General features: G+C 43.1%; 1 pseudogene; it reads right to left on the reverse strand.

The window, feature by feature from the left end:
- Positions 1-4074: 4074 nt before the first annotated feature.
- On the reverse strand, positions 4075-4192 carry LOC124778577 (annotated as a pseudogene).
- Between the last annotated feature and the right edge of the window lie 23582 nt (positions 4193-27774).

The raw sequence follows: 27774 nt of genomic DNA on the forward strand, positions 1-27774 counted from the left end.
GAGTTATCCTATAACATTATTCCATATGATATTAATGAATATCTCGGCTCACTGATTTATCTCTCCGCAAGATTTGCAACGATTTTAAGTGCAAATGTGGCTGCACTAAATTACTTTAGGAGTTCCAATTTAAATTCTCATCAATATGGACGCCTAATAATTTTGAATTTTCCATCCTATTTATTATTTCCTCACCATGTCTTACAGTTATCATTGGTATAGTATCCCTAGACGTACAGAACTGAATATATTGTGCCTTTTTAAAACTGAAGATGAAACCATTCGCAGAAAACCAGTCAATGACATTGTTAAGAACTACGTGTACCGTTCCTTCTGTTTCTGTGTGTATGCTAGGAATGGTCACAATACTAGAGCCACCTGCAAAAAAAAAAAAAAAATTAATTCTGGTTGTCGCATATTACACACAAGAGCGTTTTCATTTATGAGGGACAATAGCCGACCTAAAATTGAGCCTTCGCAAACTCCACACGTGATTTATCCCCAGCCAGAATTATATCCCCAGGCTACATTCCGTAGTCTTTTGGTGGTATGACATTATCCATTGATTGGCTATGGCATCAGTCCAATAAAACTTCAATTTATCTAGGAGGATACTGTGATTCACATAGTCAGATGCCTTAGATAGGTCACAGAAAATAGGAACTGACGCCATTTTATTATTTAATGTTTGTAAAATTTCATTTTTCTATTGTTTTGTAGAATAACGCGGTCTCATTTACTGTGCAGCTATTGCTGCATACACACTTTTGTCAATTTGGCAGTCTTGTTTCCTCATTGGCAGTCGGGATATGAAAATACGACTGTATCACAAGATGTGCACATATCACATCATGGGAAATTAAACCGACAACATGAATCTAATGAAGAAGGAGCGGTAGCAGAAATACATTGTCTTGCAAAATATGAAACAACAAAAGTTATTGCATGCAAATTACCCATTACACAGTAAGATCAAACCATATGCTTTTGAAATAGATTGCTGTTTCACTTCAAGTAAGGACAGTTTCTTAACATGGTAATAGAATGGAGTTAAATCATACGAAAAAGAGAAACCTACTCTCTAACGATAATTTGAGAATATTCTGGAAATTTTTTACTGGTTCTCGAGTAGGGCTATAGGAATCGTTTGAAATCTTCAAGTGTGTGATCTAAGCAGAAACGTCAGTTTAGGATACCTGATAAGTATTGGGAGTACTACCACATCTAACTACTTTTATATTCTTTCCAAAGAAAGGCAAGTGAGTGTGAAGACTAAGGTCAACACTTTATGACGCATTGCTTGTCAATATACTTTAACTTCTTTTTTGTGTGGCGGGGTCATCAGTCTTTTGACTGCTTTGACGCGGGTCGCTCGAATTTCTCCCCTATGCCAGCCTCTTTCCTTTCCAACAAATTTCATTATCGCAGTATCTACAGACGTAGACAAATTCTGACGCACCTCATCAGTCCTCCGTACTACAGTATCCCACTCCTTTCTTTAAAACTTCAGTCTGGTCTTCGTTGTCACTAAATTGTGATCTTTGCCCATATTTAACATCCTGGATGCGCCTTACAATCTAATACCTGATTTCAGAATTACTTTCTGACCATTAGGTAATCCATCTGGAATCTTCTACTGTCTCTACATCTTTTCCAAGTGTATTTCCTCCTATTACCATTTTTTGACTATATACTCTTTAATCGCCATTAGTGTTGCGTCCGCCGGTGTAGCAAAGTTTATGAACATTCCCGAAAACGCTATTAAAAATGTTAAAACATAAATGCATTTACTTGTAGTAGTACACTGAAGCGCCAAATAAACTGTTATAGGCAGGCGTATTCAAATACAGAGATATGTAAACATGCAGAATAAGACAACAAGCGTCTGGCGCAGTTGTTAGATCGGTTACTGCTGCTACAATGGCAGGTTATGTAGATTTAAGTCAGTTTGCATGTGGTGCTACACTCAGCGACTGGCGATAGGGCACAGCATCTCCGAGGTAGCGATGAAGTGGGGATTTTCCCGTATGAACATTTAACAAGTGTACCGTCAATATCAAAAATCCGGGAAAATATTAAATCTCCGACATCGCTGCGGCTGGAAAAAATCCTGCAAGAACGGAACTAACGACAACTGAAGAGCATCGTTCAAAGTAGCAGAAGTGGAACCCTTCCGCAGAGTGCTGCAGATTTCAATGCTGGGCCTTCAACTAGTGTCAGAGTGCGAACCATTCAACGAAACATCATCGATATGGGCATTCGGAGCCCACACGTGTACCCCAGAGGGCTGTTGATGACTGGAAACATGTTACCTGGTCAGACAAGTCTCGTTTCAAATTGTACCGATCAGGTGGACGTGTACGTTTGTGGATACAACCTCATGTATCCATATACCCTGCGTGTCAGCAGGGGACTGTTCAAGCTGGTGGAGGCTCTGTAATGGTGTGGGGCGTGTGCCATTGGAGTGATATGGGACCCCCTGATACGTCTAGATACGACTCTGACAGCTGACACGTACGTAAGCATCCTGTCTGATCACCTGCATCCATTCATGTCCATTGTGCATTCCGAAGGACTTGGGAAATTCCAGCAGGACAATACGATGGTTCAAATGGCTCTGAGCACTATGGGACTTAACATCTATGGTCATCAGTCCCCTAGAACTTAGAACTACTTAAACCTAACTAACCTAAGGACATCACACAACACCCAGTCATCACGAGGCAGCGAAAATCGACAATACGATACCCCACACGTTCAGAACTGCTACAGAGTCGCTCCAGGATCACTCTTCTGAATTTTAACACTTCCGCTGGGCACCAAACTCCCGAGACATTAACATTATTGAGCATATCTGGGATGCCTTGCAACGTGCTGTTCAGAAGAAATCTCCCCCCGCTAGTATTCTTACTGATTTATGGACGGCTCTTCGGGATACTCCAGCACTGCTTCACACATTAGTCGAGTCCATGCCACGTCGTGTTGCGGCACTTCCGCGTGCTCTTTGTGTCTTCGGTGTATATTCGACACAAAGCATGCATAACTTTGTATCCTGTAGAATGACAGCCGTCTGTCTGTCTGTCTGTCTCTCTCTCTCTCTCTCTCTCTCTCTCTCTCTCTCTCTCTCTCTCTCTCTCTCCCCCTCCCATTCTCCCACTAGTACCGGATTTGCGCTGAAGACCTTGCTGTCGTGCGCCCCCAAAACCCCCAGTACCGGATTTACGATATTCACTAACAGTCGCAGTAAAACTAGAGACATGCCATGTCCGTGAAGTTCTCAGTGCATTGTCGCCCATGCGCTTGGTGTGATCGGAGAGTAGTCTGTTGTTAATCTGAAGACAATCTATGGACAATCTCCGGCACACTTAGCATGACGACCCGCGGAATAATCACAATTTCAGGCAGTACGGTGATGCGAGTTCGGCGTCCTGTGGCGGCGTATAGCAAGCCCTGTGTAGCAGCGGCCCGCTGCGGCCGGTTTAGAAGTTCCGCCGACAAGCCAAGTGACACAGACTATACGACAATTGCTAGCTGAAATTTATTGCAGAATTCAGTCTTTCTCCTATCTTATTCCTACTGCGGAGCCCACAATTTCACAATCTTTTATTTATTCCCTCACTGCCGCATTCCAGTCATCCATCATTATTAGATTTTCAACATTCCTTACACATTGAATTAAACCGTCGATGCCTTCATATATTTTACACCTAAAATATTTTTGCTGGCGTTGGTTTGCTGTCAGTTCTGATGAGTGCAATCCTATCACTTACCAGAGCTAAAATACATTGATGTAAGAGTTCCTCAGGATAGCAGTTTAGGACCAATTCTGTTCCTGATGTACATCAATGACTGTCCCATTAATGTTAGTCATTAGCACTCCGTCATCAGGCCACGAGTGGCCTACGGGGACCATCCGACCGCCGTCTCATCCTCAGTGGAGGATGCGGATAGTAGGGGCGTGGGGTCAGCACACCGCTCTCCCGGTGGTTATGATGGTATTCTTGACCGAAGCCGTTACTATTCGGTCGAGTAGCTCCTCAATTGGCATCACGAGGCTGAGTGCGCCCCGAAAAATGGCAACAGCGCATGGCGGCCTGGATGGTCACCCATCCAAGTGCCGACCACGCCCGACAGCGCTTAACTTCGGTGATCTGACGGGAACCGGTGTAGCCACTGCGGCAAGGCCGTTGCCCATTAATGTTAGTCATGGAGGAAAAAATTTTCTTTGCTGATGACGGCAGTATTACAGTCCCTGAGTAAACAGATCTCCTTGCAGTGAGAGCAAATGAACTCGTCAAGGAAGTTTACAATTGTTTAATAAACAATAAAGTGGCATTGAACGAAAAAAGTCAAATTCTGTGAATTTCAGTTTGAAGAGGAAAAAATGAAACTATTCAACTGAATGTGAATGGCTTCTCTATATACATCGTACTAAATATGAATGAATATTGAATCTCAGTTGAAGTGGTGTAAACATGGTTGCAGATGTCTATTGAAGTGATTCTATTTTTCCATTACTAGCTTCGGGTCTGAGTCCGTCTTCGGATGGCAGCGTCGACTTTTTGAAATTTTTATACGTGTATCTTCCTGAAAAGCCCTCCTTTACAAATTATACGACAGATGACTCATTCTCTTTTACAGTCCATACTGGTCAATGAACTGGACTAAATTCGCCATCTTGTTTTGATGATATAATAAAGTCACTCCATGAAAACTTGAGGCTGGTTTCAGTATTTCCTATAGTTGATTTACGTACACAGCTGCAGTTTTCTCCAACCAGAATGGATAAAAAAATGTCGTTAACATGTTATGCCATTAGGATCCTGGCACCAGTGTGTAACAGCCTGTCACTTTTAGTTACTTACTGTTCATATGTACGCCCAGTTCTTAACTATGGCGTTCTTTTCTGGAGATAAAATGCGTAAAATATGAACACCGTTTTCAAACTGCAGAAAAAGGCCATAAGAATAATAATCAAAAGTAGTAGTCGAGCTCATTGCAAAGATCTCTCCAAAACACAGGGGATTTTAACTGCACCGTGTGAATACATTTACAGATCACTTGTACACATCAAAAATAACATTGGTAATTACTGCACAAACAGCTGTGTCCATGACCATGGAATAAGAATTAAACTGAACTTACACTTAACAAGAAAGAATAAACCAAAAAAACTCAAAACAGAATATTCTACCATGGAATAAAACTGTACGATAAATTACCAAAGGAGATTATAGAAATTGCTAGAAAAAACGTATTAAAGGCAATTAAAAAGTATCTGTTAAACCAGACATTCTATAAACTGAAGGATTGCTTAGATGACACAGAGTAAAGGTTGGTAAAATATCTAACAGAAATAATAGTAACGATAGTGGAACAAGTAACATTCCACATTATTCTTTCACCCTATATTTTTCTTTTTTCTGCCAAAACTTACTCTCAGAACCTGGCAATGTATAATGCTAAGATCTTATCTTATTTCTGAGCTAACATCTCACTGCTTTAGAGGAATGCCGACTCAGTTTTTCTGGCTAGCTAATGGGAAGTTGCACAAAATAGTCGTGAAATCAGCTGATAATGCGTGTAGTGTTATGAAATAATGCGTGTGTAGTGTGTGTAATGACTGGTAGTGAGAACTGAATGAATGGTGTAGCATTTATCTTTATTACGCAACTTATTTGTAAAACAGTATTTTACATTAGAAGTAAACCAAATGTGACAGCACTCTCTTAAACATATTTGCCTTGTATTCGTGAGGGTGGAAGCTCCAGTCTGCATCCACTCATAGTCATTTAGGATTTTTGTGGTTTGCTCAAATTATTTCTGGCAAAGCCGAGGTGGTTCGTGTTATAAATCCAGGAGCGGACACCTGTTCCATCCTTGTCATTCTAGACGGTAAGTCTGTAAATGTCTGTATATGTGAATTACTTTGATTTTGTTTTTCTTAAATTTTAATACCAAGATATATCCAATATTCTTGGAAAAAGAGACCTACGGATAAATAAAATTACTACTACTAACTGTTCATTGTAACTCAGTCCCTGCCCATGTCGGATACCACTTCCATTACACCATTTTCTGCTGCTTTTGCTATTCGTGTGGCTCCATATCCTTATATTCTTTCCATTTCATTTCACTAAACCCCAGTTCTATATACCTCGAGCCTTTGCATTTCCCTTTCAGATTTTCTAGCTTCCCTATCACTATCAGAGTTACGACTTTCGTGTTCCTACGCTTAGACGTTACCCTTTAGCTGATTATTGAGGCCTTGCCTCATGGTCACCTCCCCCTTGGCAGTATCCTCCTGGAGATATGAATGAGGGAATAATCTGGAATCTTAAGGTAATGAACAGGAACTCTAGAAGTGCATTTGTTACGACAGACCCGAGGTAATAAATATCACGATTGCGTATTCACACACATACACACACACACACACACACACACACACACACACACACTGAATGTAAGTACCGTTGTTGTTGTATCCTGTGCAACCCTCTTCATCTCAACTGCAACTCACATACCACGTACTTCTGGAACTGCTTACTGTGTTCACGTCTTGGTCTCCCTCTACGATTTTTACCCCCACCCCATTTCCATCTAATACTAAATTGGTGATTCCTTGATGTCTTAGTATGTTTCCAATCAATAGATACCTTCCTCTAGTCATGTTGCGACAAAAATTTCTTTTCTCACCAGTTTTATTCAGTACCTTCTCATTGGTTGTGTGATCTTACCTATCTAATCTTCAGCATTCATGAAGATCCTAAGAGCATAATATATGACATAAAGTAATAGACGAAGTGCCATCTGTCGGAAACACCTTAGAAATCATGTTTGAAAGGAAATGATTGACTCGTGTTAAACGCGAATTTAATGTTGATACTTGGTTTCTTTATTTTGTATCGGATTTATTCTAGATTCAACACAGTGTTTACAGGAAAAAAAGTCTGTTAAAATATTTGAACGTAACGAAGAGTAGCCTTTCAGATAATTTCCATTCTTAATTGAGACACGCCAGCGTAGAGCGCGAAAGACAGAGTCATAATGATGCTACAGCTGCGAAAGGTAGTGGAACATTGAATGGATCGCTGTCCGCCCCGGTAGCTGAGTGAACAGCGTGACATATTGTCAATCCTAAGGGCCCGGGTTCGATTCCCGGCTGGATCGGAGATTTTCTCCGCTCAGGGACTGGGTGTTGTGTTGTCCTAATCATCATCATTTCATCCCCATCGACGCGCAGGTCGCCGAAGTGGCGTCAAATCGAAACACCTGCACCAGACGAACGGTCTACCCGACGGGAGGCCCTAGCCACACGACATTTCCAATGGATCGCTGAGCTCGCCAATTTACTGCATGCAATTAGAGCATATATTTTGGTCTCGCTTGAAAGCCAAACCTAGCCGCGAAGTGGATAACTATAATTATCTGATTGCCGACGGTTAGCTAGCATTCCAACCGAGCCGGTGCAAATGAAATGGACTACGGTAGCCCATTTTCACAAACTGAGAGTGATGGCACTCATTGTCACCACAACTAGAGGTCATAGCGCAGCACTGTAACCGCCAATCATAGAAAAAATCATATTTTTTAATTCCCTGTCGCTAATTCAGATTCATTTAGAAATTACAATCAGTTCAGATTTCACCCGTCTCTTTCTCTGGATGAAGCTTGAAGTATGATTACGATAAAAGCGTTCAAAAATCTCTGGGAAACCTTTTCTACTTAAAAGACAGTGTAATGTGAAACATTGTTTAGAACCAAATACTTGTCTGTTTCAAACATAATTACAGAAACATCTTGACATGTTGAAACTATGTGCCAACTAGTCTCAGTCTTTTAAAATGGAGGTCTGGGTTCGAATACCAGCCACGCATAAAGTTTCAGTAAACCAAGAAGTTTCGCAACGCAAACGCCGCTGCAGAGTGAATGATCCTTTCTGGAAACAGGAACATGTGAATGTTATAAATATAAGGGGGCGATAAAAGGGTTACCGTTCGAAGACCGTACAGTCCAGAATCGGCATGCCAATCTAGCAAAATTGCCGTGAGCATGGAGGCGACCATCCCACCGACGACCAGATTGAAGATACACCAGGTTGAAAACACTGTGTCCTACTGTAGGAATCGTCGGGCCTTCAAGGCCTTCTTTAATGGATCGAAGGCGTAATAAACGCTTGAAAAGTAATCAGGGTTATAGATCCGTGCTCGAGTGTCTTCCAGTTGAGTTGGCGTAACTTCTGCCTTGCGACATTTGTGATATGGGAATGTGCGTAATCATGAAGCACCAGCACCCCTTGGTCCACCTTTCCACAAGGGTGGTTTTCGAAATATATACTGCCCCATGCACATTCTTCATTCGCCGATGGATGTCCAGCGGAGTTTTCCCTTCGGCAGTCAAGAAAAGAATAATAGCAATTTGGTCCTGCTCGGAAGCATTTGATTATAACATCGCCATAGTTCACGTTTAGGTATTTACCGCACGTACATCGGGAAGACACGAATGCCTCACTTACGCCCTCCGTATAAGTCGGCGCTTGTATACCCGTATCGGAGTCGCTCTACATTGCATATACGCTGCAGCAACGCCCTCAAATGACAAATTTTTGGTCGACTCTTAGAGAAAGTGAGCCACGAAACGAAAAACGAAGGTTTGATGCGCGATAAAAGGAATATAGCATACGAGGTCAACAGCAAGAATGCAGCGCACTCGAGTGACCGTGTGCGAGGCAGCTCCGACCTGTCGTTAATTCCGGTGTACTTGGGCGTACCTAGGTGATGCACTTTCTGGCTCGGACCATTAACGGCAAGACACTCCACGCTGTCGCTAATGTTGACCCGCTCTCTACCAGCCGTGTCGAAGCACTTTTAACTGTCAAGTCTTCCGCAGAATTACCGGTAACTACACCGCGTGCTCAGAACTATTCAGTGGCTGTGTTAAGAGTTTCCGACAAGGCTACGCGCCAAGGAAAAAAGGCTTTAACGTCTCGGCGGCGATGTGGTCATTAGAGGCAGGACACAAACTCGAATCCGGGAAGAATTGAGTAGGAAATCGGCGGAATCCTTTGCATGAGAACAGACCCAGTTTATTTCTGAAGCGACGCAAGGAACCAACGAGAAACGTAAATCTGGATGACCGAAAAGGGATATGAAGCACCGTCGTTACGAATATGAATCCATTGCGTAACTACTGCACCACGTCGTTCGTTGGTCTACGCACCAGTTAAAGTGAATTTCCTATTCAAATGTCATTCGACTGCTTTTTCATCCTTTCACGTTTACATTTTGAAAGTTGTCTGTTAATTTTTAACTTCCACTATTTCATTCTCTTGTGTGTTATTTGCCGCAGGTATACTGCAAAGATTCAATTCTGTACCTAGTTTTAGATTACCACCAAATTTATCTGTGGGCAGTCTGTAATGTGTTCAGGAAGAATTCTTTGAGTTCCTGTTGAAATGGGAACATCACCATATGTTTAAATACAGTAAGTTACACTACTGACGTTCATACACTTCCTCGATGTAGCAGCTAAGATTTTGTACATTTATTGATACGATGAAGGATGCTATTTCAATGCAGAAAATAAAATACTCGTCTCTATTTTTTAATCCTTTGGTAGCACTCGTTGTCTTCAGAGTAATTCTTGAGGACCTCCGGTTGCGTTAATTGTGATCGAGGAAACTAGCAATTTACGTTTTTGGGAATTTATTGAGATACACAGATAACAATATAGTCGCAACAGCATTTATTACTCTGCCTTCTCACACCACACTTTTCCCGAGCACTTAAAAAGCTTTCCAATAACAAAATCATTGCATAATAGTGTTTAACCACAACACAATATACCATTTGTTGTTATTCTTATAAATGTGAAGTACGACTGAGATACTTTTGGCGCCAAGCGCTGGTATTTATAGTAAATAGCATTGTTCTAGAACAATCCTTCCTCTAGGTAGCGTTTCTGACGGCACGCAATTGTTCTGGAGAACTTCGCGTGATGTCTTGCTTCGGCAGTTTGATGGCACACTACGCTGTTTGCCCTACGATGGTGTGTTAAGATGCAGTTTGGCTGCGTGCAAGATGATCATACATGCAATACATGTTTATTAATTATTCACAGAAGTCATGTAGTTCACGCGCAATTATTTGCTTGGTTCAAAAGGCGATACTTAAGGTAGATGTCACTGTAACTATCGTGACCTGGAGGCGCGTCTTTCATACGGAGATCTGGTCTTCCTACCTTTGTAAGGAGATTTCCATGTTAGATACAGAATCTTCTGCTATTAATCTGTCCCACTGGTAGAACATTTAATTTAGTCAGTCAATGTTTTACGACTTTCGTAGATTTTGCTTTATCTCATTTTTTATATATGTAGAAAGGTTTGTGTACCGTGTGCTTTCTGAGCGCTGATGTTGCACATACTAACGAGATTTAACTATTTTTGAAGACAATTAAATAAATTTATGTTCAAACATCTTTTAAAGATTAGATTAGATTCAGTTTTCGTTCCATAGGCCCAAAAATGAGATGACGCTCGTGAGTGTGAGACATGTTAGAGAGAATAACATAAAAACATAAAACATTTGAATACAATACCTACTTCTTACTTTCTTTTGCTGGTGCCTTGTCCCGCAGTTTCGCAGGGTCGGCACAGTTAGGAACAGATTTGGCAAGGTTAGTTATAAGGGGTGGCCGGATGCCCTTCCAGCCGCCACCCCGTATCCCTCCCTCCCCCCCCCCCCCCCCCCCCGGGACAGAATTAGCAGCCCCAGCTGTGTGCGTCTAGTGTAATCCATGCAATAATGCGAACGGGCTCAGATCAGATGTCTGCGAGTCGTGTAACTGAGGCGGAACGTGGGGACCAGGCCAGTATTCACCTAGTAGGATGTGGAAAACCGCCTAGAAACCACATCCAGACTGGCCGACACACCGGCCGACGTCGGTAATCCGTCGGGCGGATTCGATCTGGGGCCGGCGCGCCTACCCGAGTCTAGGAAGCAGCGCATTAACGCTCTCAGCTAACCTGGCGGGTGAATACAATACTTACTATTATGATCAATTGTCAGGAGATTGTCAAAATAGGTGAATGCACTATAGTAAACTGTAACCGCTACTATTTACAGAATTAATACATTGTCATGCACTTTTAAAAAATTTATCATACACAAAATACGTACTCTTGAGTGATGTGACTAAGTGTAATCAAAACTGAAATCTAACGGACATTTATACTTAAGCTGGTCTAACAGTTCCTGTTAAGATATGCGTCTATCGAGTAGAAGGAGTTGCCTACCAAGTTGTCCAAATTCTGTTTAAACTGTACTTTATCTGAAACCAAGTTTTTAATGGTTACCAGTAATTTATTGGAAACGTGTGTTCCTGTATATTGGACCCCTTTTTGGACCAAGGTAAGTGATTTTAGGTCTTCATGCAGATTGTTCTTATTCCTAATGTTGATACTATGTATTGAGCTATTGGTTGGAAATCAAGATACATTATTTGCAACAAATTTCATTAAGGAGTAGATATACTGAGAAACAGTGGTTAGAATACAAAGTTCCTTGAACAGATTTCTGCAGGATGTTCTTGAATTTACCTCACTTGAATCTTATTACATGCCTTTGCATGCTAAAAACTTTTGCTCGGTTTGATGAGTTACCCCAGAATATGATGCCATATGACAGAATGAAAGTATGAAAATTTTTTATATTTTTGTCTCCTACATCTGGCATCATTCTTGCTGTAAATACAGACTTGCTTAGGTGCTTCAACAATTCTGTAGTGTGCCCTTCCCAACTGAATTTATTATCAAGTTGTAATCCCGGAAATTTAACACTGTCACCCTCTTCTATCTCCATGTCTTCATATGTTATGCACATGCTGGGAGGAAATCTCTTACAGGTTCTAAATTGCAGACAGTGGATCTTTTCAAAGATTAACATCGATGAATTAGCTTTAAACCATTTATTGTCAGTGAAAATTTGATTAGCAGCTGTTTCTAAATCTGTACTTGACTTGCTACTTATTGTAATGTTTGTATCCTCTGCAAACAAAACAGTCTTAGTATCTGGCAATGTAAACGAATTATCATTCCTATTTAAACGAGTTTACACCGAATTGCACTCTGCAGTTAGCACACAATCACTCTACGCAGAGTATACTACCCGCCTTCAGCAATTGTAGTAGAACCCTTACTACGATTAATATCAAAACCGTGAAAAGTAAAACTCGAGTTGTAAGCATGATTCGTCAGCGCAAAATGTAGGTGTCGGAGTTTAGCGCTAACGGCAGAGTCACAGTTTTTCGTTCTATAGAAAGTTTGATTATTTGATGTATGGTATTTGTGAGCTATCGACTCTAAAAGTGCCGTGGGTTTACACGTTTTCATATGATCTTAGATTTTTCTAAGGCTACTCAGATTCACATGGATTCAGTTTTCTTTTGCTACGCTTGGTATAAATCGTTGTACAAAGTATGCTTTCCCTGTCGAGGACACATTGTATAAATTCTTTAGTCAGATTGCGTTACTAGTTTGATTCACTGGTCCAATGATCGTATATGACATATCGTTTTCGATTAAGGACATATGAGGACTTATTTTTGTAGGTAATCCGTTTCCTAAACCTAGCAGGAAGCTTAAAATTATTATTTTTTGTTACTTTTTACCTCAGTTTAGACTGACCTAGAGTGTAAGGCAGGTCGTATATACAAGTGTAAAGCATCATATTTGTTATCTTATACACGTGCTAAAGAACTATTTCTGTTACAAAACTGGAGGTGTATTTCGTGATACGCAGAGTGTATAATTGTGAGTACCTTCGTTGAGCTTCCAAATTTCATTTCCATAGTGTACCGGCAGACGACTTTGTTTGCTTTTTATCTCCATTGTAATGGTTACCACAACCATGATGAGAACTATTTAACACTGTAAACTATTTGTTACAAAGAGAAGTGGCGCAACATTATGAACATCTACTCGAAAATCAATAGCTGCAGAAGACAATCTAAATTTTCATGCAGTCGTCTGTTGCACAAGTTAAGTTTTGGGTCTCGTCGCAGTGACAGGAATGCAGCTCCCTTTCATTTGCAACTGCAACTGTTTTTGAAGTAGTTATCAGGTTTCAGCTTTTATTGCGTCACTGAGTTGTGGTTCACACTCCATTCCACCTCGTTCCACCTTGATAATAATTACTGCATAATTAATTTAATTACATATACTAATTAAGGACCATGTGGAAGGAAATATTTATTGCATAATTCTGCATACATAATTGATTTCATGAGCTAATGTGAGCTCGATTATGCACCAGAGAAGCATGTATGAACAAAAACATATAGAGCAAATATGGGCAACTTAACGATACTTCTCGCTGGAAAGGCGTTCAAGGCGAGGCCTCTGGCGACGTTAGAGATAGATTCCGCGACTGGAAGCTTCGAGAACATTGGTGAGTTAGTACTTGCACTGAATCATTGGTTTACGATATTCTTTCCCTGCAAGGACATCCCTTCAATGCAATAGTGGGATCGTTAGTTTACTCGAGTGGGGGGAAGACGCAATACATTGACCAGTTCCTTCATATTTTACAAGTATTGGAAAGTGAGGGGGGGGGGGGAGAGAGAGAGAGAGAGAGAGAGAGAGAGAGAGAGAGAGAGAGAGAGAGAGAGAGAGAGAGAGATGCATGTCAAGGTGAGGAAATGAACTTTATTACGCTTGCTAGGTTCTTCTAGAATAAGATTTATTGAAAAACAGTAATTGCTTATCACTTAACGGATGCTATAAGTATGGGTGCCTTCTGGATTTAGAGTGAGAAGCCATTGCGACAGGGCTTCCATGGCTGCCTATGTCAGAGTGCCCGACAGGAAATGGACATGGAAGATACAGATATTTTGGAAATAATTCGTAAAAGAACTGCTGGGAAACTATCACACTGCTCTGGCGTTCTGTCACGATATATAGGCTGAAGGTAGCTCCAGCATCCATGAATAATCCCAGTATCTTATGTAACGTCATCCCTTTGTGCTAGAGATGGCTCCCCAGCTTCGTAGCTGTTTGAACTCAAAGTTAACTATTTGATGCGCCAGCGCTTCGTACAGTTTTTGCATCTGGTTGACAACAGTTCTTAAATCGCTGATGGCCGCTGTGTAGTGATAAATAACGTATTGTTGAAAGTGCTCTGATGTTGGGTGAGATTTTGCAAGTCGTGAATTAAAGTAGGACGTTACACATTTTCCCGTTCTCCGCTGCACAGTGATTTTGTTAGCTCGTTGTTTACACACGTTTCGGTAGTTTGCAGTTCGCGAATAATTTGTAACATACAATACTGTCTTTTCGCATACAACTGTAAAATATAAGTTAGATGGCTTACGTCCCTTTTTAGTACATATTTACTTTTTATGTGTCACAATACAGCGTCTTGTAGTGTCTGATGAGATTGTTTCTCAGTTTTCTTGTCAGGAATTTATGTATTGTATGCACCCATTTTTTTCTTTTTTTCTTTTCTTCACTTACATTCATTTGACGATACAATCCACTCCACTGACACAGACATGTTTACAATGAATTTGCAATTCATATTCCGGAAGTTTCAGCTATAACAGCTGGATACAAAGATTTCATTATTCTATGCTTTCATGTACTGTGCAAAGATATAATTTGCATACAGAGTTCTACTGTTTTTTATTTATTTCGTGGCATCGTAAGGAGCTGAAAATTATCACTTCTCTTTTAAGAAGTCAATAAGGTTTGCTAAATATTAGTTGTCTTTTGATTCTGTTTGTCCATTAAGAATTTTGTCGGGGAATGCTTCCGTGTGGACACAAATTTCGAGTTCTTCCAACATATTCGTAATGGTTTTTAGGTGGGTATGACAAGACCAAGGTAAAAGAATCAGTGCCTTAAGTTGTCAGCGGTTTCTGACAGGTGTAAGAAGTTACGACAAGTGGATAAAGTAAAGTGTGTCTGGAAACGTACGTGCTCGGCATTATTTGGATTCGATTGACTCTCTCTTCTTAGGTGTCAGGTAAATCTGTAATTGGGAAAATGTATTGTTCGTTATCTACCTTTTAGGAAGTGATCATGCATCTTTGTAAACTGTGATACACTTTAAAAAATAGATTTATTCTAATTCGACAATCAATAAAAATTCTTTCCTGACCACAACATTAATTTTCTTTTCTTCACCTGTGTAATGCAATGGGAGCAACATTCATTGCTCGTTTTTGCAAACAACAACAAGCAGAGAGGTGTTGCAGATTTCAACGTCTCTTTTCGTTGGGACGATACGCAGTACCAAGATGAGTGCGTTTAACAGGGGGTTCATTTGCACAATATCTGGGACACGGCAAATGGTTAGGGGTAGATGCATTACTTTTACCTCAAGGGAAGAAGCACGCTACTGTGCAAGCTTAAACGTTCTCGTAGTTTCTGCTTCCTTCCACGGATTTCAGTTTCATGTTTCAACATGTTGATCTCTCTTCCAAAGATTATATCTCTCATACTTCATTCAAACGTCCATAACGAACTGCGTGTGTCTAACAGATTGGTATTTTCGGGAAAATGTGCCTCATTTTCTGTAGCGTTGTTTTGACAGTCTCGTCAGCTACGGTAATTTGACCTTTATACATCCTGCATTACTTTTGTAAGCCAACTATTCCATGACTTTACACCTCCTCGTTTTTGTACCAAACTTCCTCTACTTTTACGGTTTTTTACCTATTTTTTTAAAAAAGTCTTCACGTTGGTGTTAACGGTTTCCTTTGGTCGTGAAATGACTGATTCAAATAAACGTTTTCCCCTCATCTGTACTGGTATCGTATTACTCTTTACCCGTATAACTTTTTGGTTATTTTTGTTTCAATTTTAGCCATACGATAGCAACGTAAAACAGCACATTTAATGATTTTTTTGTCTACTTGTTACATCCTTTGCTTGTTTGTTATTACATTCCATTCCTCCACTTTGTTTTCATTATCATCTCAACTTTATGCCGTTACACACTACATACGGTGAACTTCCTTCAAGTACGTGGAATAGTAGTGAGCTTGGATGCGGGGGTAGGAAGATGCTAAGACAAAATTGAAAAAAAACTTTTAATAATATTTATTTGCATCACCGGCATTGTAACATATATAAAAAAACAATGCAAAACAATCGTTATAACAGCCACTATAGACTCATTAATATTTCCAAAATGAAAATGAAGCAACATTAGCAAATGCTTTAAATGTTGTACACATTATTTTTACATACGATAAGCGGTAAGACAATTAAAAACCAAGTTCACAAGTTTCAAACCAATAAATCACAAAAGAGCTGAAAACAAATGCATTTGATTGCAAGTGGTGCGTTAACATAACGCTACCAGCTTGAACTATCTCAGACGTCGCTCAGTCCTTACAAATCTAAAATATTTCAGATCTAAAACACAAAAAAGTAAACATTGAAAGCACATAACCACATATCCTACACCAGAAGATTTTAGAAGGCCTTTCATACTTCAACTAAACAATATAATTTTGTATAGCTCGGCATAGTAAGTCTGAATTTCAAAAAAATGCTATAGCAATGTAATGCAAAAATAAAAAATGCAAATCGACTGCCAGTTTTAACACACGAGTCGTTAAACAACAACAAATAATTTAAAAAAATTAATTCCTTGTAAATGAATAAATAGAGAAATGAGACTTCGGAGAAACAGTCAAGGTTAAAATATAAAAATTCTGTCTTCCTTGAACAGCTAGGTTTAAAATAGCTCAGGTTTGTACTGTGAACACGGGTTTCTCACCCATATGGCATCTAAAACAATACAGTGTGATTCTGTGATGATGTTACAAACTTTCAGGAATGATAGAAAAGTGGACATATATCAATTTGAGGTAATGGACCTCTGACAGTGGAATACGTCTACCGGAAGGGGGCTACTGAGCTACTTTTGTTGACAAGATTGTAGGGTAGACAACTTGCAGAGATGGTAATATGGACCAAAACAAGTAAAAAAGTCAAATAAATATGGGCTCTGAAGTGCACATCGTAATAACTATGGGCACTTGTTTTGTAGATGTGTTTCACAGTTTCGAGGATGAACAAATGCTCATAGCTCTTAAAGTGTGCATTTTAGAGCACATGTTTACTAGACTTTTTTCTGTGTTTTGTAACGTACTAACTCCTCTCAAAGTGTCCTACCTTACAGTCTTAACAACAAGATTACCTGTATATTTATTCCACTGTCAGAGGTATCACAACGATTTTCACTTATAACTTTCGACTAAGTCGTTTCTGGACTGCGGTCACTTGCCGTATGCTGATACACTTACCCTTCTCCAGCATCCCTGAAAGTTTACCACAGCATCACAGAATCAGCCTCACTGATGGAAGCTAAGCAGAATTGTACGTGAGGACCAAAATTGAAATTTTCTCAACGAAAATGGCATTTCGAGAATGCCAACAGCCCTTTAGGCTATTTAATTTCACTTAACAGAGGTGCTCACCGTTTCCTTGATACGCCTTTGTGCGGCTCTAAATACATACCAACAGCACAGCATTCATAACCACGGGAACAGAAATGAGAAACCTGCCTACTCCAAAGATGCCACCCCCGACCAAGAATGTAAGAAGCAATAATTCTTCAACTGTCGTACGCGCACCACTTGCAAAGACTCTAATAACACTACAAATCGGACCTCAGTTCTCGGTGAGTAGCCCCAGGTACTCTTACGAACGCAGACAAACGTTCCGACGAGAAGAGAGCGTGACCGCACCCCCCCCCCCCTCCCCCCAAATATAAGTTTTTCATATTAGGTGCATTGTGCTGCCACCTACTGCGAGGTACTCCATAACAGCGACCTCAGTAGTCATTACACATCGTGACAGAGCAGAATGGGGCGCTCCGCGGAACACATAGACTTCGAAAGTGGTCAGTTGATTCGGTGTCACTTGTGTCATATGTCTATACGCGAGATTTCCACACTCCTAAACATCCCTAGGTCCACTGTTTCCGATGTGATAGTGAAGTGGAAACGTGAAGGGACACGTACAGCACAAAAGCTTACAGTCTGACCTCCTCTGTTGACTGACAGAGACGGCCGACAGTTGAAGAGGGTCGTAATGTGTAATAGGAGCCTCTCCGTCATTTCTAGGTCCCCAGATAACACATAACATAAGTATGACAGTAGGCAGGAGTTGAGGAAACTTGGATTTCATGGTCGAGCGGCTGCTCATAAGCCATACATCACGCCGGTGAATGCCAAACGACGCCTCGCTTGCTGTAAGGAGCGCAATGGTTCAAATGGCTCTGAGCACTATGGGACTTAACATCTGAGGTCATCAGTCCCCTAGAACTTGAGAACTACTAAAACCTAACTAACCTAAAGACATCACACACATCCATGCCCGAGGCAGGATTCGTACCTGCCACCGTAGCAGTCGCGCGGTTCCGGACTGTAGCGCCTAGAACCAATCGGCCACCACGGCCGGCAGTAAGGAGCGTAAACATTGGACGATTGAAGAGCGGAAAAACATTGTGTGGAGTGATGAATCACGCTACACAATGTGCCGATCCGATGGCAGGTTGTGGGTATGGCGAATGCCCGGTGAACGTCATCTGCCAGCGTGTGTAGTGCCAACAGTAAAATTCGGAGGCGGCGGTGTTACGGTGTGATCGTGTTTTTCATGGAGGGGGCCTCGTTTTGATGTTTTAAGCACGTCCTTGTTTCCCACTGATGAAGAGCAATTCGGGTATGGCGATTGCATCTTTCATTACGATAGAGTACCTGTTCGTAATGCACAGCCTCTGGCAGAGTGGTTATACGACAATAACATCCCTGTAATGACTGGCCTGCACGGAGTTTTGACCTGAAACTTATAGAACATCTTTGGGATGCTTTTGAAGGCCGACTCCGTGACAGGTCTCACCGCCCTACATCGATTTCACTCCTCAGTGCAGCACTCCGTGAAGAATGGGCTGCAATTTCCTAAGAAACTTTCCACCTGATTGAACGTATAGTTGCGAGTGTGGTAGCTGCCATCAAGGCTAAGGGTGGGCCAACACCATACTGAATTCAGGCATTGCCGATGGAGGGCGCTGCCTCTCGCGAGCCGCTGTCAAAGCTGTCGGTAGGATACGATGGGTAAACAGACTTAGTTACCAGGAGAAACCGATTATAAAGCACACATGGCTCAGTATGCCCGTGTCTTCCATTTTACGACCTGATGAAGGTTTTATCCGTCATCATATCATTAAATGAGGCTGAATTATGGCAGAGCCGTCCGGTATCGGCTGGCTTATGTTTCTTGACTTTACTGTGTAACTGTGGTGGTTAATCGGATTATTAATATGCTAATTTGTTACCTCAAGACACGTTCTGTGAATAGCACAGTGTAATGATTTTTAAAGAAAAATGCTACAAGGCTTGTAGAAAGTGTCTTGCATCATTGGTCTCTGCCTTTTCTGTGATAATTTCGGTTGTTCAAAATGGTTCAAATGGCTCTGAGCACTGGGACTTAACTTCGAGGTCGTCAGCCCCCTAGAACTTAGAACTACTTAAACCTAACTAACCTAAGGACGTCACACACATCCATGCCCGAGGCAGGATTCGAACGTGCGACCGTGGCAGTCACGCGGTTCCGGAGTGAAGCACGTAGAACCGCTCGGCCACCGCGGCTGGCATTTCGGTTGTTAGTATTACATTGCACTAATACTTATTTGAACACTAATAGAACACATAAGCATTGGAACTTATTGTTATTGTTTCAGTTCAGTTCACCACTGTTTCCGTCACTTTTATATAGAGACTGGATATAAAATACAAAATCTTCTTCTTCTGGTCTTCACATCCAACATGTACCCCACCTCTGCAGCAGATTTCTTCAATATATTCCAAACACATAACACGCTTTTCAGCCTCTTCTGTTGATCCATTATTTCCCGTCAATACCACTTTTCTTCGACACTTTGTAACTGGCTTTCCATGGCCACCCTTTGCGTGTTTAGTTTATTCTGGAATACTCGTTTGAGGTTCACATTTCTTCAACTACGTCTGAGACTTCATTTTCTGCTTTTAATCTCTTCTCATTAGTGGCAATCTTTTTTTCTTTTTTCTAATAGTTGAAAACACTTCGACCGCCTCCCTCACGGTCATTTTGTAAGACATGATATTTCTCACAGCCATTTTCCTTCACTCTTCACTCCATTTTCCTCTCACTTTTCTCCTATTTTTCATCGTTTGCCGGCCGCTGGTGGCCGAGTGGTTATAGGCGCTTCAGTCTGGAACCGCGCGACCACTACGGTCGCAGGTTCGAATCCTGCCTCGGGCATGGATGTGTGTGATGCCCTTAGGTTAGTTAGGTTTAAGTAGTTCTAAGTTCTAGGGCACTGATGACCTTAGATATTAAGTCCCATAGTGCTCAGAGCCATTTTTTTCATCTTTTCTACCTTAAAAGAAGTAAAAGAGAAAATGTAATTAAAAAACTAATATTTCTTGTCGCCGATGCTGAAAGACAGTCGAATGGCCGGTAGAGCACGACAAACATACAGTAGGATCTAGTCGTATTCAGTATTGGCCATTCTTTAATGAAATTATCATGAAACGTTTGTTAGAGGGTATTCATTACATAGCGCACATAACTTAAACATAGCAACGAAATTAATCACTTACCTTCAAAACGAGTACTACAGGCCCGAAAATACCTCCCATGTGTTAAAAGAAACAGCAACACAATGAAGCACTCAGAACGGACAAAGCAGTGAAGAGAGGAAGAAGACATCTGACAGTAGTGCACATGGAACCACAAGCTAACTAGCTTGTGCTTACTATACACGTCTGCCATTTGAAGATGGAAAGGGAAATCGCAGTTAATGACCATTACTATACACTGGAACGACAGAAGTAGTGGGATAGCCAAATGCAGACATACAGATGGCGTAGTACTGCTTACACGAGGTATAAAAGGGCAGCACATTGGCAGAGCTGTCATTTGTACTCATGTGATTCATGTGAAAAGGTTTCCGGCGTGAATATGGCCGCATGATGGGAATCAACAAACTTCGAGCGCGGAATGGTAGTTCGGGCTAGACGCTTGCGACATTATATCTCGAAAATCGTTATGGAATTCAATATCCGCAGTGTTAAGTTTCTGTTGAGAGTACCAAATCCCAGGCATTAAATTTCACCGCACATAACGCGGTGGCTGAGGGCCTTCACTCAACGACCGAGAAAAGTGTGGTTTGCTTAGAGTTGTCAGTGCTAATAGGCGAGTAGCAATGTGTGATATAACTGCAGAAATCAACGTGGGACGTACGACGAACGTAACCGCTAGGATAGAGCGGTGAAATTTGGCGTTAATGGGCTGTGGCAGCAGACGACCGACGCGAGTGCCTTTGGTAGGAGCACGACGCTGCTGGGCTCGAGACCGCATCGGTTGGACCATAACCGTCGCTTGGTCAGATTTCAGTTGGTAAGATCAGATGGGAGGGTTCGAGGACGGCACTGACCGTACGAAGCCCTGGACCGAGGTTATCAACAAGGAAAGCTCGTGGTAGCTCTATAATGGTGTAGGCTGCGTTTACGTGGAATGGACTGAGCCCTCTGAATGTTAGACTGTTTGGACATCACTTGTAGTCATTCATGAACCTCGTAATTACAAACAACGGTGGAATTTTTATGGATGACAATACGCCATGTCAGCAGGCCACAGTTGTTCGCGTCTATTTTGGACAATCCAAGCGAGAGGTTTGGCCACCCAGCTCGGCCGACATGTATCCCATCGTACATTCATGAGGCGTAATCGAGAGGTCAACGCGTGCTCAAAATTCTGCACCGGCAACACTTTCGCAGTTATGGACGACTGTAGTGGCAGCATGGCTCAGTAGTTCTGTAGGGGACTTCCAACGACTTCTTATTTGCTCACGCAGTTTTACAATCAGTCCATAACAAACTAGGATGTGTTACTGCACTCCGTCTGTATCCAAGCATTTATCCCGACTTGCGGGGTCTGCTGGTTAATTGGATGTGACATGTTAATTTTAAGGGGTGGCCAGATACCCTTTCCGCCGCCATCCTGTATCCCCTGGGAAGGAATTAGTGTACACCAACTGTCTGCGTCTAGTGTAATCCATTAGGAATGTGAATGTGTTCAGATGTCTGCGAGCCGTGTAACTAAGGCGGAACATGGGGACCAGTCAAGTATTCACCTAGTGGGATGTGGAAAACCACCTAAAAACCACATCCAGGCTGGCCGGCACACCGGCCCTCGTCGTTAATCCCCCAGGCGGATTCGATCTGAGGCTGGCGCGTCTACCCTAGCCCAGGAAGCAGCGCCTTAGCGCTCTCGGCTACCCTGGCGGGTAGGATGTGTTATTTCACTATACTTATCAATTAGAATCTTACTAATTTTACCATTCTACAATACAATACAATTCCACGTCGAGATGCTGCACTACTCCAGGCAAAAGGTGGTGCGATACTAAGTTAACAATTATCACGTGACATTTGTCACGGCCAGCCGCTGTGGCCAAGCGGTTCTAGGCGCTTCAGTTCGGAATCACGCGGCTACTACGGTCACAGGCTCGAATCCTACCTCGGGCATGGATATGTGTGATGTCCTTAGGTTAGTTAGGTTTAAGTAGTTCTTAGTCTAGAGTACTGATGACCTCAGATGTAAAGTCCCATAGTGCTTAGTGTCATTTGCACCACTTTTTTTGAACATTTGTCACCTCAGTGTAAGTCGGCTGATAGTTGACGACTCTACCCTATAACAAATCAAACCAAGAACGACGTGTTTTCGGTAAATCTTCAATGCGCCATTGTCTTGAAATGCCGTATTTGAACAACAGGCAAGTTATAAAGCGAAAACCACCAAATTAGAAATACAATATGGCGTCTCCCAAGTTCTTGAAAGGAAGAGAATGCACCCGAACGTGTCTGCTGCGTCATTTTGACGTCACTTCCTTAGGCCGTTCGCGTGCAGACAGTTTCTCCTTTACTAGCAGAAACGGCGGCGGCCTGGGCCCGTAATACTGGTTGTGGTGTAGGCGCAGCCGGAGGGTCTTCATTAGAGGCGCATTCCGCGCGCTCCGGCCGACCGGCTCAGGCCGCAGTTTGCCGGACCCGGGATCGCGAGGGGCAACGATGCCTGCCCGCTTTTCGGAGGCCTTACACGGTTACGCACTCCACTCAGATACGTCGGGGGCCTCCGTATGTTCACTACGAACAACGTACCTGTAGGAAAGCGTATACATACGGTGTCCGTTACGAGGACGCGGCGGACGGGGACGTCAACTGTGAGCTTTCAATAATTTGGTGCATATCTGCGAAGTAATGACGTGTATCTGATGTATCTACAAGTATACGCAGTCTTTAGTTCACTATCGCATGGACGCCTACTTTAGAAGATAATGGTTACTTACGTTGCCTGTCATTAATGGTACAACATCAGGAAGAACAGCAAATAACGCAGCCGTATTTACTGTGCTTGTACAGTATAGATAGTGGTCAGAAACAATCTCAAAAACTTGTAAAGCTGTTTCAGGGTAAGCTGTGCTGATAAATAACTGTTGAGAAAAAATTCGATACGTTGCGCCGTTTACGAGTTAATTAGCATTGAAGTCAGCAAGTCAGGACTTGGTGCGCGCAAATTCATGCGCCCCTCACGGATGGCGTAAGCGACTTCAACTGGCGCCCGGGGCACGACACTTTATAAGCTCCACGTCCCCCATCTGTACCTGTGGTACGACAGTACACTTTATTAGCACCCCCCCCTCCTCCACAATGACGTACAGTACATACAATTTAGTCTAATAATAATGAAATTTCCGGAAAATCTTATCTTTGAGACCCTTTAGCGCCCGTCTGCAAGTAGCGTCCGGGGCATGATAGACCTCCTTGACTCCCCCTTCGCCCCAACCTCCCTTGCTACAACGCTGTCGTGCAGAGACGGGATTGCCAAACGTGTTCTTTGATTTCCTAAAACAGAAGAAGCTGGGCATAGGATGGTAGCAAGGATCGAACAGGAGCCAGAGGCTGAGCAGTCTCGTGCGCTGACATCTGCGCTATGCGAAAAACTGACACTAATTTTATCTGGCGGACCGCTTCAGTCTGCGCGCGCAGCGGCCTGACAGGGTAACTTCAGTGCTCATTAACTCTGAAACAATGCAACGTATCGAATTTTTTCTTACTGTTCTTTCTCAGCACAGCCTTCCGTGCAACACCCTTACAAGCTTTTTAGACTGTTCGGACACTGTGAATAAAAGACAATAAGTGATTAAATTTGTAGGTGATTTACAAGGTATGCAAGATGAGAAATTAAGTGCACAGAGGCGACGCCGGTGGCGACAACAGCGTCTGTAACCCGACTGGGTGTTGAGTCCAGCTGAGCTTGGATGACAGATGTAGGAACGTGATTCATGGTGCCAGAGTTCATCAATCTTAGTGGCTTGTGACTGCTGATGGTCAGTGCTCGCTACAAACTGTTACCAGATATTTTCAGCGGTCAGCAGCTCTGGAGAACGTGCCTGTCACTGGAACAGACAAGAACGCTCTCTGTGTCTATATTATGAAGACATGACGTACTGCGTTATTTTTATGTAACATAATTGCACAAAGGACTCGAAGCAGCGCACAGCCACCGGCCACAACAGATCGCGAGCTGGTCTGCGGCTCGTGGTCTTGCGGTAGCGTTCTCGCTTCCCGCGCACGTGGTCCCGGGTTCGATTCCCAGCGAGGTCTGGGATCTCCCTCGAGATGACTGGCTGTTGTGTGTCTTTCATCATCATTTAATCCTCATTCACTCGCAAGTCGCCGTAGTGGCGTTAAAGAACTTGTGGAGCGGCGGCCGAACCGCCTCGCGAGGGGTCTCCATGCCACCAATGCCATACGCTCATTATTATTATCATCGCGAGTTTTATGGATACTGTACAAATCAAGCCTTGTACACCAGGCACGTCCTTCTGACGATGACGATTGCAACCCGGCAACGTTCGTTCTCTTCGGATTCTCCACATGCAAGTACGTCAATCGTTCTGCTGCAGACACAACCGGAACTTGTCTGATATGGTGATGCGGTGCCACTCCCGTCTCGTTCCAATCACGAATGATGTGAGGGAAGAACGGCTGCTGATAAACTTCCATTGTTGTCGGGTGCACCATCATCAACGCGCCTCTCTGTTGCGATGTCAGCAAAACCTATAACAACGCTCGTTGAGCTGGCAGTGAGTGATGTTTCACACGGCGTTTCACTCACCCGGTGAATACTTATCATTCCTGATTTAGGATACGTGCGCCAACTGTACGATCGTGCACGGTCGAACCAGCAGAATGTCTGCACTCTCGGGCGCTAGTTGCATGGTGCCATTTATAGCCAGCATGGCGATAAGTATAACCATTCTGAAACCATCATTTCCATACTGACATGGCAATCAATACACCCAGAACAACATGGGCAGCTGAACAACAAACAAGAGTGCAGGTAGACCACTATTCCGCCATTGCTGAACTCCGAGAAGTGGTTGTAGACGTGTCTCCTTACCGAAGGCGAACACGGACATCCTCCCAAACAAGCGAAATTTAAAAGCGCTTTCTTAATGAGGAACTAGCCTTCGTGATCTTTTTTGTACACAGAATGGAGACAGGATTACTCCCATCTACATTATGCCATTGCAGACAAAAATTAACCATTTGCATTGACTATCATGTACTACACTTTATGTTTGTTAGACCTTTGTCGCATGCCGCCTTCCTAGGGTTGCAGTGTGAATGGCCAGACACGTATGCTATCAGGGACGGATCTGGGGATCTTGCTGGTCACGGGACTATCTCAATATCATGCAAACAGTGGTCCATGGATTTCTTCTATTCCTAACGTTTCGTCCAATACTACGTTGGACGAAACGTTAGGAATAGAAGAATTCCATGGACCACGGCCATATAACCCGGAAGAATTATCAACAACAGTACCAACCGGTCGTGAAAGCCTTCATTGTGTGATCATGCAAACAGTTTGTAGACAGACGTGTCATTCGTGAGCGAGCGTTGTCCTCTTGAAAAATGGGAACAGGAGGTGAGAGGCGACATATAGAGACGCAGGATGTCCGTGAGCACCGCTGTGCCCCTTGAGTTACCTCAACCACCTGTAGTCATAACTTATGTCTACCCATGTCATAACGCCTGGAGTAACACCGCTGTCCATCTCAAAAGCATTACAAGAGTGACACCTCTCCAATCTCTTAGCCATATTTGTCGACGATTGTCATCTATGATAGCGCAGAACTGCGATTCATCGCTGAACACATTGTGTCACATTCATCAGCAGTCCATACCTGCTTGTTACCGCAGAAGTTTGTGTTATATTGTTAACGGCACCCTAAACGAGGGACTGTAATTCTGTAGTCCCTGTATCGCTAATAGCCGGCCAATGGTGCGGGATGTCACAGTGAGCCCCTTGCTTGTTCTCGGATGGGAGGCGCAGATGTGAAGGTGTTATGATGTGTTGAGTGCACAATAAGGCGACTCTACCTTGTGATGATCAGCCGTGGTCGACTGGAACCGCGATGGCTATGCCTGCTCTCACATTCCCATGAGGTCCTATTCGGGCGGCTGTCACATCCGAATGCCCCATATTTCGACCAGCCGGCCAAATGGAGACCCACAATGAGGTTCCTTTCAAACTCTGTGAGGTGCTGATAATTCTGTCTCACTCGAACACCCCGGAATCTCCGAATACTTCACAGTGACCACGCAATATTGACGCCGTTGACGTCCCTTGTAAACCTTTCACACCCAGTAGCAACACTAAACACGAAGAGCACGAAGGCACCCTGGTGGAACTATCTGTCATGGAGCATTGTAATTTACATAACTTCCGATGGTGTGTACGTACATGACTTTCCATTGCCATCGGACGATGTCTACTGAGTGCTTTACTATTTTGTCAGGTATTGTACCACATTTTTTTGGCGCGTTATGTCCTTTTTGTCTGTCATAGTCTACTTAGTTCCTTCTTGCTCCGTCTGGTGTATGGTATTTTGCGTCCAACGTAGAAGAATTCTCTCAGCGGCGTAGGAAGGATTCCGAAGACCTTGCCGCACTTTACAATGACGAATGCTATTTTTTAAGTCACTGTATCACGTTTAAACACTAGAATTACCGCCCTGCTGGGGCAACGACACCTTGGTATATTGCCTGCCCCGTGCAGCGAAGTGTTGCGCGTGTGTGTCGTGCGCTACGCTAGGACGCACATGGCACCCAATCGGACGCAAGCAGTGATGGGACACAGGCTGGCGGAAATCCGCCGGGCCGCTAATGAGCTTGTCGCGCTGCTATAATTGGGTTAATTAAAACGGCCGCCAGCAGGCAGCCGGCACACGTGGTGAGGCGCGCGTTTCATTAAGGGACGCGGCTGTCTAATTAGTACGGCGTCCCCCGCCGATACCGGGACTCTGGGCTGCGGCTACGCGCTCTGCACTGGCCACCTTTGCCCCGCCGCTGCTCCCGTCCTACCGCAAACAACACGGCCGGCCGCCGGTCTGCCTGTGTGACCGAGGCACTGTCTCCTGCGCAGATAAGCATCGCACATTATATATAATACACTGACCGAAAAAAATCGCAACATCACAAAATGATTATGTAGAGTAATGTCGTGTGACTAGGGCCACCCGTCGGGTAGACCGTTCGCCGGGTCCAATTCTTTCGATTTGACGCCACTTCGGCGACTTGCGCGTGGATGGGGATGAAATGATGACGATGATGATGATGATTAGGACAACACAACACCCAGTCCCT

This window comes from Schistocerca piceifrons, chromosome 2, assembly GCF_021461385.2.
Source record: "Schistocerca piceifrons isolate TAMUIC-IGC-003096 chromosome 2, iqSchPice1.1, whole genome shotgun sequence".
In the NCBI taxonomy this organism is placed as follows: domain Eukaryota; kingdom Metazoa; phylum Arthropoda; class Insecta; order Orthoptera; family Acrididae; genus Schistocerca; species Schistocerca piceifrons.